This window comes from Engraulis encrasicolus, chromosome 7 (genome assembly GCF_034702125.1).
Source record: "Engraulis encrasicolus isolate BLACKSEA-1 chromosome 7, IST_EnEncr_1.0, whole genome shotgun sequence".
Lineage (NCBI taxonomy): Eukaryota > Metazoa > Chordata > Actinopteri > Clupeiformes > Engraulidae > Engraulis > Engraulis encrasicolus.
This window is the reverse complement of record NC_085863.1, coordinates 45699171-45706670: the sequence shown is the minus strand read 5'-3', so window position 1 is coordinate 45706670 and position 7500 is coordinate 45699171. Positions and strand designations below refer to the sequence as shown.

Genomic DNA, 7500 nt, shown 5'->3' with positions numbered 1-7500 from the left:
TACTTTTAAAATACAAATACACTTAAAATACACTTAAAATATACTACACTAACAGTATGTTTTCAAATACAACACTTAAGCACATTACTTTAAAAATACAAATACACTTAAAATACACTTGAAGTGGTTCAAGACAACAAGAAAAATAACATAAAATCTTTATAAGTGAGTACATTTCATTAAAGACAATTAATATTAGTGTCAAAAAGGCAATATAGTAAGTATGCAAAAAAATATGCATATTTGTAAAGGTCGTAAAATAAAGTTTAGGTATATATAACTGATAATGTATATTTTCTAACACTATGTTTGAGTACATTTTTTAAGAACAAAGTTTAATACATTAAACTAGCAGTACATTTTCTAATACCATACATTACTATAATGGTGTACTGTGTGTGATTTTTTGTAGTTTATTTCCAAAATTCATGCTGGAAAAAGGGGAGTCATTCATCATCATCATAAATTGAGGTTCTTGTCCATGTTCCAGATATAGACATTTTTTGCTAGGAAAATGACTGTACTTTAGCCAGTAATTAGTTTATTTATTTTGTAAATATAGTTACAATACATTTAAATACACAACACTAATAGTGTATTTTCTAAAAACAATCTTTAGCACATTACTTTAAAAATACAAATATACTTAAAATACATTTAAATACAATACACTAATAGTGTATTTTATAACACTACACTTTAACACATTACTTTTAAAATATAAATGTACTTAAAATAGACTTAAAATAGAATATACTAATAGTATATTTAACAATACCACACTTAAGCACATTACTTTAAAAATACAAATGTATTTACAATACATTTAAATACAATACACTAATAGTGTATTTTTTAATAAAACACTTTAGCACATTACTTTTAAAATACAAATGTACTTAAAATAGACTTTAAATAGAATATACTAATAGTATATTTAACAATACCACACTTTAGCACATTACTTTAAAAATACAAATGTACTTACAATACATTTAAATACAATACACTAATAGTGTATTTTATAATACTACATTTAAGTACATAACTTTTAAAATACAAAGATACTTAAAATACACTTAAAATATAATACACTAATAGTATACTTTATAATGGTAAACTTTAGCACATTACTTTTAAAATACAAATGTACTTAAAATACATTTAAATAGAATATACTAATAGTATATTTAACAATACCACACTTTAGCACATTACTTTAAAAATACAAATGTATTTACAATACATTTAAATACAATACACTAATAGTGTATTTTATAATACTACACTTTAACACATTACTTTTAAAATACAAATGTACTTAAAATATATTTAAATACAATACAATAATAGTGTATTTCATAACACTACACTTAAGTACATGACTTTTAAAATACAATTGTACTAACAATACATTTAAATACAATACACTAATAGTGTATTTTATAATACTACACTTAAGTACATAACTTTTAAAATACAAAGATGCTTAAAATACACTTAAAATATAATACACTAACAGTATACTGTATAATGCTACACTTTAGCACATTACTTTTAAAATACAAATGTACTTAAATTAGACTTAAAATACAATATACTAATAGTATATTTGACAATACTACACTTTAGCACATTACTTTTAAAATACAAATATACTTGAAATACATTTAAAATATAATACACTAATAGTATATTTGACAATACTACACTTAGCACATTACTTTTAAAATACAAATATACTTAAAATACATTTAAAGTACAATACACTAACAGTATATTTTATAAAACTATATTTAAGTACATAACTTTAATAATACAAATTATTTTAAAATATATTTAAAATACACTTAACTATAAGTATATTTTTAAATACCATACTTAAGTAGTGTACTTGATAAGTAGAGTGTACTTAAAATATACTTTCAGAAAATTAAATATATTTAAAGTACACTTAAGTACACATTTTTTTGACCTGGGGAGAGAGATCGAGAGACAGAGACGTAAGGTGGAGACTCGAAGAAAGACAATGGGAGAATGAGCAAGAGAGCGTGTGTGTGTGTGTGTGTGTGTGTGGGTGTGTGTGTGTGTGTGTGTGTGTGTGTGTGTGTGTGTGTGTGTGTGTGTGTGTGTGTGTGTGTGTGTGTGTGTGTGTGTGTGTGTGTGTGTGTGTATGCGTGCGTGCGTGCATGCTTATGTGTGTGAGCGTGAGACAACATGCTTCTGTAGATTCTGTTTTGGACAGCCAATGGGATGCCTTTCAGGCCGAGGTGAATGATAGGGCACCGCTGTAGTAAGTGCATCTAACCGCACGCTGAGCAACAACAAAACACTGCAGGAGGGGGAATTACTGCAACCCCCCCCAAAACACACACACACACACACACACACACACACACACACACACACACACACACACACACACACACACACACACACACACACACACACACACACACACACACACACACACACACAGACACACACACCACAATGCTCACACCCAGACTTTAGAGCTCCTCAGACAAGTAGACAGTTGTCCTGACAATGCACCGTCATTGTAAACAGATCCCAGAGACTATAACCACCACCCCTACTCAAGAGCGTTCCCGTCTGAATTCCTTTGTTTGTGTGTGTGTGTGTGTGTGTGTGTGTGTGTGTGTGTGTGTGTGTGTGTGTGTGTGTGTGTGTGTGTGTGTGTGTGTGTGTGTGTGTGTGTGTGTGTGTGTGTGTGTGTGTGTGAGAGAGAGAGAGAGAGAGAGAGAGAGAGAGAGAGAGAGAGAGAGAGAGAGAGAGAGAGAGAGAGAGCATATTGGTATGTAGTTATGCGTGGGTGTGTGGCCTATGGTTCTGGGTGTATACGTGTGTGTGGTGCTGGGTCTGTGTGTTTTGCATGTTTGTACATATGTGTGTGTATATACAGTACATACGGTACCATGTTTCTGCCTGAATTTGTGTGTTTATATGTGCGCCTATGGTTCTGTGTGTGTGTGTGTGTGTGTGTGTGTGTGTGTGTGTGTGTGTGTGTGTGTGTGTGTGTGTGTGTGTGTGTGTGTGTGCGTGTGTGTGTGTGTATCTGCTTCTACATGTACTGTATGTGTGTGTCCAGCTCCACCACCAACACTACTCAGGTTTCAAAGCGGCGTCTCCCAGAGGGCCTCTGTGATGAAGCATCCGTCTCCTCCACTGCACTGCACTGCACTGCACTACACTGACAAAAGCAGAGTTGTATAAAATAAATAAAGTAGACATACTCTTACAGATGTAATTAATGCTAGTATGATATTACATGGTTTCTACCATCATATTGCTAGTAATTGTATGTATTTATACAACTACTTTATGGTCAAATGCAATTTCAAACTTCTGTGCTAAACCACATAGATGTTGATGATAATGTACACTTGACTTGACTTGTCTTACTGTTGTGTATACGTAATGTACAGTTGGGTTGACAGGTCTACAATTCTGAATACTTTGTATCCCGAATACTTTGTGTCCCGAATACTTAGTTTGACAAATAAGTTCGTTCATTCATTCATTCATTCATTCATTAGGTTGACGATGGGAAATTGAATTGCAACAAAGTAAGTTGCTAACTTAGTTAGCTAACTGGCTAACTTAGTTAGCAACAACGCCATCCAGAAACACACTCCAGGCCTGCTGCTGGCCTGAGCTACATTCTGGACCACCTGCACAATCAAACAACCACACATACAGTGCCTCTGACAATAACCAGAATACAACTCCGATAAAAGTAGTGTCTCTCGATGCACCGATACAATCTGGTCATTCTGCCTCCACAAAAATACCCCTGAAAATCCCCAGGGTCCCACTCCAATAAAAGTAGGCCTATCCATTTTACGACAATCCGGACAGCAGTCCACCTCTACGTACATTCAAACGGCACTAAAACACTGGCCTGACAATCACCAGGTTCCAACTCCAATAAAATTATCCATTCACCCACAATCTGGTCTCTGTCAAGCATTTTGGTCCGTTTTTTATATTTTGAAACTCTGGCTTGCATTTTACATGTCATAAATAAATCATAAATACACACTGTTCAAATCTGGCTTAGGTTTGGTTCTGATCTGGTATAGATCCAGGTCTATTCTGAGATACAACTTTTAAAGTTCTGATCTGGTGTTGGGTCAACCCTTAGAGAGTCATGAGTGGACTCTGAGGAAGACACAGGTGCACCGAAACGTCAGTCACTTTGTGCACCAAAATGAAAAACCTCTAAAAAAAAGTGACTGAGTGCTCCTGTCATCCCTGGGCCTAGTGACTGTGAAGCCCAGTTTGTCCTTAGAGAGTCATATTTAACACTCTTGTTGTGGATTCAACTATAAAATTGTGAAGTCAACACAACAAAATAATTTAAATCAACACTGTTATATCTCTGCATCTGATATGTTTGGTGTCTGCTCTGGTGTTAGCTGCCGCCCACACACAGTAGGAGGAGGTGGAGGAGGAGGAGTAGTACTGGACACCAGCCAGCCCATCTGCCATTACGACTAGAGCTCCAAATGGTAATGTGACGTGTGTGTGTGTGTGTGTGTGTGTGTGTGTGTGTGTGTGTGTGTGTGTGTGTGTGTGTGTGTGTGTGTGTGTGTGTGTGTGTGTGTGTGTGTGTGTGTGTGTGTGTGTGTGTGTGTGTGTGTGTGTGTGTGTGTGTGTGTTTGTGTGTGAGAGAGAGAGAGAGAGTGAGTGTTTGTAGTGTGTGTGTGTGTGTGTGTGTGTGTGTGTGTGTGTGTGTGTGTGTGTGTGTGTGTGTGTGTGTGTGTGTGTGTGTGTAGTGTGTGTGTTTTCATCTTTCATTCTCAATCACACGCAGATTCATAGACTACTTTTCCCACCTTCTCTTAAGTAAGAGACAAACAGCTAAATAAATACACATTCCTCGACAAGCGCAAACTCTTGGTTTGGAACAAGACACATACTAGTCAGTAAAATATTTGTTTTGTTTATAAATACACTTAAAGTGTTGTAAGTCAGCCACAGATTTGATGTCCTTCACACTAATGGGAGAGTAACGTGATGTCAGCAGTATCTGTTAGCTTTGAAATGAAGCTGTGGTGCATGATAAGCACTAGTACAGATGAAGGGCGTGGCACACTCTTATCTATATTGATCTGTTGGGCAAGTGATACCCACCACTTATTAAATCAATTTGGCAGCTCAAATAGCTCAGCTCTGACACTTTTCCAGCTCAATGAGCTTTGCCCATATCAGGGAAGCTGACAGGGAAGTTGGAGCAAAGGGGGCTGTTGTCCCAGGGCCCACAGAGGCACATGGGGTAGCCAAGCTGTGCCCTCTTAGTGACGCAACACTTTCACAGCGTTGTTTCTAGTCAGGCCAGGAGCAATATAAATATATTTTCTGAGCTCCAGACAAAATCGGGAACTCCTCCTACTTTGTTGGGAAGCCATCAACCAGTAGCAAACCAAGCGAGGCGGGTCAACCATGCCGTTTGGGAAATGTTAATTGTTATGCTCTTGGTCAGACCAAGTCTTGAAGATATTTGAAAGTCGATGATAATCAGGCTCTCACGGGGGCAGAATCGTTATATTGTATGCATTGAGTGGAGGGAAGGGGGCTTTCAGATAACTCTGTCCTGGGCCTGGCCAAAGCTGTCGGCGGACCTGGCCCTATTAAAAAAGAGGTGTTTTATTTAGACTTGAGCTGCCTTGACGGTATAAGTGGACACATAAGAGGAGTCCCATAGGTATGATTTAATCCATTTTAGCCTGGAGCAACATATACGCTGCTGAATAGAGCTGAATGAACACATTCCAATGCAACATGGGGGTCCTAGCTTTTACATGCAACGTAGTTCATGTTTTTATGTGTATCTGAGGCTGAGATATTTAGGTTTTAATAGGCAGAGGGCACCTTTTCCCAAAAAGGGCTTAGGCTAAAATGGGTTAAGCTAGCTTGCAGAAAAAGCTGCAGCTGAGCCATAAAATGTTGTTTATCTGCTGGGCAGACCCCCTTTTAAAAAGGTAACCAGGAGGGTCTGCTAAGATGCTGACAGGGCTCAGCTCAGGGGGTTCAGAGAGTCCCCCTTACCCTCCTCCAGGAGCCTCTGGGCCGGGGGTACTATAGCAGGAGCTAAGGGGTGGTGGGTGGCGTCTGGCTCAGCTGTACAAGACACACAATCTCCCTCGAACTTGCTTGCAAGCACCCAATCGCTCTCTCAACTTGCTTACACACACACACACACACACACACACACACACACACACACACACACACACACACACACACACACACACACACACACACACACACACACACACACACACACACACACACACACACACACACACACACTCTCCATTCTATTTCTATTTCTATTTCTATTTCCATGTCCATCTCTCTCTCTCTCTCTCTCTCTCTCTCTCTCTGTCTCTGTCTCTGTGTCTCTCTCTCTCTCTCTCTCTCTCTCTCTCTCTCTCTCTCTGTCTCTCTCTCTGCCTTGAACTCTCTCTCTTGAACTCTCTTTCCTTAAATCCCTCTCATTTATTATATCTATCTTTCACTTTTTTCTTTCTCTCTCTCAAGTACACTAAATCTCTGTCCTTGTTCTCTCTAAGGAGAACACAAAATCTCTTTCTATCTCTCTTCAATGTCTTTGGTCTGTCTCTGTCTCTACTGTGTGTCTGTGTGTCTGTCTCTCTCTGTCTCTCTGTCTCTGTCTCTGTCTCTGTGTCTCTCTCTCTCTCTCTCTCTCTCTCTCTCTCTCTCTCTCTCTCTCTCTCTCTCTCTCTCTCTCTCTCTCTCTCTCTCTCTCTCTCTCTCTCTCTGTGTCCCTCACTCCCTCCTCATGGAAATGCTTGTTCAGTCATACATTTTACGCTGTGTGTTCCACAAGTTTCTACTTTTAAGATTACTGACATAACAACTTCCACTTGCTCCAACAGTTTACCGCCAGTTTCCAACAGCAGCTGCCGCAAGGGGAGACAGAGCAGGGCAGGAGCGAAGTGAAGAGCGAGGAGAGACGCAGTCACAAGCAATTACCCAGACGGATCAAAATGGAGTCCCACACACTGTACAGTTTGCAGTGCAACTTCACCTCTAAGAGAGAGGGACCAACAGTATGTATCTGTGTTAAATTTGACTGTTGGTGTTGAATGCTGCCGTGCCTAATGGTTAGTGAGTCAATCCTAAACTCATGAGGTTGCTGGTTCGAATCCCATACTGTCCATGGCTGATGTGCCCTTGAGCAAGGCACCGGCCCTCACATAATGTAAGCAATGTGAGTCACACTGTTCCAGACTGTACCTGACTATACCTAATTATCTGTAAGTCTGTTTGGATAAAAGCGTCAGCTAAGTATAATGTATTGTAAAATGGAGTTACGCCCTTCTCCACACAGGAGACTACAGCAGGTAGCAAAGCGGCTGGCTGAACAAGAGAGAGAGAGAGAGAGAGAGAGAGAGAGAGAGAGAGAGAGAGAGAGAGAGAGAGAGAGAGAGAGAGAGAGAGAGCGAGAGA

At 38.9% G+C, this 7500-nt stretch overlaps 1 protein-coding gene across 2 annotated transcripts in view; it reads right to left on the bottom strand.

Annotated features, from left to right (window-relative positions):
• sh3pxd2b (SH3 and PX domains 2B) overlaps nucleotides 1–7500 on the bottom strand; it is a 79765-nt gene that overhangs the window by 36366 nt on the left and 35899 nt on the right. The gene's annotated exons all lie outside the window — the stretch shown is intronic.